Source organism: Corvus hawaiiensis, chromosome 26 (genome assembly GCF_020740725.1).
Source record: "Corvus hawaiiensis isolate bCorHaw1 chromosome 26, bCorHaw1.pri.cur, whole genome shotgun sequence".
Taxonomy (NCBI): Eukaryota; Metazoa; Chordata; class Aves; order Passeriformes; family Corvidae; genus Corvus; species Corvus hawaiiensis.
In genome coordinates this window covers 33,468,520-33,472,998 of record NC_063238.1, presented here as the reverse complement: position 1 = coordinate 33,472,998, position 4,479 = coordinate 33,468,520, and positions in this window count along the sequence as shown.

Genomic DNA, 4,479 nt, shown 5'->3' with positions numbered 1-4,479 from the left:
GTTTGCATATGTGGAGGAATCTTCTGGCATTGTTTCTTCTGGGTAGATTTTCTGTCTTTCTCTCATTCTGAAGATTATCCCTGTTCTTTCCTCAATTCAGTGAATGTCATGTCATGCCGTTAGAGTCCTGCCAAGAGAAAATGGATAGTAATTTCTTCTCAGCTCATTATCACAGCTCTTTAAACAACCTGAGGGCTGTGAATTAATGATTTAAGTCAGGCCCTAATTAAAATCCTGCTGTCAACAGGGACGGCCAGAGTGATTTCCCTATCTGTGAGTTGCCCTCTCAGCACAGTCACCTCCTAAGTTACCCCATGAAGGAGATAAGGACTTGCAGTCCCCACCAGCACCACCTCCTGGGATATGGTGCAGGAGCATAGCAGGGGAAAAGGTGGGTCTTTTGTGAGGTAGATCTGTCAGGCAGGGAAATGCTGTTTCCAAAGAGGAAGACATGGGCCTCAGGACAGCTGCATGGTCTTCATCCTGGGATGTTTCCAAGACCTGACTGAATAAAACTCTGTGCAGCCTTGTCTGATCTCATGGCTCACCCTGCCTTGAGCAGGAGCTTGAATTAGAGACCACTGGAGGTCACCTCCTCCCTGAATTACCCTAAGATCTTATAATCATATGAGAGAAGATGTAGATGAAAAATAATATAACAGAACCTGACAAGTAAGAAGAGGAGAGTGAAGAATTTATGTCAAGGAGATGGGTTCATGAGTGTTTCTCTCTGTCTGGCCCCTTCCCCCTTTTGAGTACACCACCACTCTGCATGATGATGTCTCTTTCAGGCCCTCTGAGGTGTGATGACTGATGGCATCAAATTCCCATTGAAAACAGTATTTCTGAAGAACTGGACCGGTGTTTCCCCTCTTGGATCAATGTGACAGCAGTAGCACCTGGCCATCTAGTTATAAGATGGGGCAAGATAAATGGGAGATGGGAAAGATGTGTGGCTTTTAAGAACAATCATTGGTGTCTCACACAGGTGTAATAGGATGTTCTGACATTTTAAAGGCCTGATACTTCTTTGGCAACATTTCTAGCCACCTAAAAATATCAGGGGCAGATCCTGAATGCTTTTATCACGGATATTTTAATGTTCAGACCCAGCAAGAACAGAGCAATGTAGGATCTAAGTATCTTCTTGTTGCCGTTGCCATGGGTATCTTGTAACCAGAGACTATAGGACGGATAGATGAAGAATCTACTTTGGTGTTCAGTGATAGAGTGATATTTTATCCCCCAGCACACTGTATGCTCAGACCAAGATAAGCTGGCAGGTACCCATTCTCAAATTATGTAGTTCGAAGAAAAAGCCAGCGGGTGTCTGAAATACACATGAAGTAGCTGGTTTAGGCAAAGGATTTGTTTTAAAATATTCCAACAAGAGTTCCCAAAGCTGTATAAGTGGTTTCTGTGAAACCTCTAGAAGCTCAGCACTCCTTAAACCAGCTACATCCTTATTTAATGTGAAGCACATAGCTTTGGCAGCCAAATTTATTTTTGCCTGAAGACTGTTTTAATTAACGCTAGTAGGTCATTCTGACTAAAGAAGAGTGCAATTGCTTTCATCTTAATCTTTCACTCTTTAATTAGAGATTGGCCTGAAACCAAGCCAGGAGCCCACACATCTTCACACCCACATATACTGGGCCAAAGTCATTATTGAATTACATGCTGTACCTCTCTATCTGTACACAATGCAAACAGTGACTCTTGGGAAGTTGCTCTGTGACTCCGATGCTGTAAAAATTGTCCCCGTGCCTCTATAAGTTTAGATCAGGGATTCAAGACCAGTATCTACAGATGTAGCCTGTTACCCTTGCCTACAAAATCAGAACAAAATCCAGATAAGTATCATACCAATGTGAATGGCAGCTGTGGCAATAGCACTCAGGGAAATCATGTTTGCTGAGCAGCTAAATAGAAAATTAATAATGTAATATTTACAGAGGAATGAGAGAGAAGGATCATAAGGATATCTGGACTTAAAAGAATAGGAAGAAGATCACATAGCTGACAACTAGCAGTAGCAGAAAGAAAGACTTTTCTGTGGGCAAGAGACAACATTCACAAATTGCAACAAAGGAAATTCCTATCAGACATATGGAAACAGATTGTCCAGAGAGGTTGTGAAATCTGCATCCTTCAAGATTTCAAAAGTTCAACTGGACAAGTCCCTGAGCAACCTAATGTTCTCCCAGCCTGGGCTGGGCTGTCACCCCAACCAGCCACCACTGGTGCTTGGGGCATCTTCCCATCCTCTCCACGGCATCTGATTAATTATGATCCCTGTAACTGTCTCTTTATACAATGAGGAATGTTAATCTTGGGTTTTGTTCCCTCTCCCAGTTTTATTAAGACCATAATAAGGGATATTTTTTCTTGTCCCCTATCAATTTAGACTGAAAACTTGGGTAAAGGGATGAGCTGTCTCTTGATTACTGTGGGGGCTGGTAGTCATTGAGACAGTGCACGTAACACTGAATAAGCTCGGTGAAGTCTCTGCCTTGAACAGTCCTTTTTCTTTATCCATATTTGTTCATTTTCACCTGAATTGTAATAGGATCAGTGTATGAGTTTTAGAAGTTGTCTGACATCACCACTCTGTGCACCTGCCTGCTGGCTGGTCAGATTATAGCTTTTTTCCGCTCTGTTGCTTAGTGCATGATAATAGACATTTCATCATCCCATTGCATTAAAACATAATAAGAGCTGCTCTGGGTCAGATCAAAAGTTCAATCACCATAATTTCAAAACCAAACGATCCCAAACAGTAAAGGAGAAAGAGCAGAAGGAGCAGAGTGAGTATATAGCATTGCAACAACATGTTTGTTCTTTGGTAGATGCTTCTATTTTCTAGAAGTTGGCCACAGATGGAGTTTGTACAGCAGCAATTGTAGAGAGTCACAGTTTTAACAGCCCCCAATGGCTCCAGCCCATCAAGGGCTATGGGGCACCTGCAGCATCACATCCCACAGTGCTGCTGGGTCACATACCCTGTGAATGAGCTCACTCTCCCATTTGGACGTGGTATTCAGACAAGACCATTATCTGTGCAAGATCTCACTCCCATGGTAATACAGTATTTTGTGTTCCCAAAAAAACCACTCAGGTCTGGTTTAGTCAATAGCATACCTCCCTAGAAAACCTGCCCCAAGAACTCATTTAGAAACAGATTTTATCTGACAATTTAGACTGTCCCACAGCAGAAACAGGTCTACTCTCTCAGCAAGGCTCATGTCCCCTCCCCCTGACCCACTACAGTGGGGCCATACAGGACATACTGTCTTTGGTATGAAAAGTGATTTCTGGTCTATTTATAAAGAAAATCCCAACTAAGCAGTGCTGATGTGCCCACTTGCTTGTAGATGTGTCTGAAGCCATAATCTCTGGGAAAAAATATGAAGAGAGTCGTAAAGCAGGCAGCAGGAGCTTCATTGCTCAGAAGCCCTGGCCTCAAATTGGCAGGGACCTGTGTGGGGATTCAGCAAGGGGCAACACCACCCTCCCCACCCCTTCAGAGCAATAAGCTATTTAAACAGCACACTCTGTACTCTGGGTTAGCAGGAATTTGTGTAACTGCACGAAGCCATCAAGCCTGGGATCTTCTAAATAAATGCCACATTTATCAGTATCTGAAGCACAAGAACATCCCACCTAGCCTTCCCCAACCCCATAAAGCACTGTCATTAGTGAAGTCAGATAGCATCATTTGTTTCTTTAAGGGTTAAAAGAATAATCCACAGTTGCTGCCAGGACGAGGCCAAACTAAACGGGCAACAAAGAGTTACCAGCCAGAAGAGAGATATAAAGCTAAATCAATCATCAGAATGGACTGCAACAAGAGCATATACATACAGAGCAAGAAAGAAAGCAAGAGGGCGTTTTGTTTGGGTAGCTAATGTTCCCTGGACGAGGAGAGAGAGAAATTCTCCTTTGGGTTTTTAATGCCACTCTAAATATTTATAGCAAGATCATGTCCAGCTGGTGAGGCAGTGGCGGCAAGGAATAGGGAGGGAGGGTACATTTTCCCCAGCACACCAACATCATTCTCTGGGTCATTTCTTTACTTGAGAAGAGGGAAGAGGCTGTAGATTGCCATGTTTACCCTCAGAGTGACTCATCTGCAAGAGCCAAGTCCAGTGGCTCCTGCTCTTCCCCTCCCTCACCTTGCCTCATACCCATGCATGCACACACACACAGATTGTGTGGGCAGCCTCCAAAAAGCTATGCCAGCCTGAATCCACCCTGTCTTTAACATGGGGCTGGGCCTTCAGGGTTTTGACTGGCCTTCAGGCATTTCACTACGTTGTTACACTGCACTGAAAAGCCTCTTGGAAAGGCCATGTACAGCATGCCTGTGATGCAAAACTGCCATTTTTAGAGGAACAGGCTGCCCACATCCCTGTGATCTGCTGCACCGTGGATGCAGGGGCAGGAACATATGGAGGACTGCAAACACCAGCATAGCAT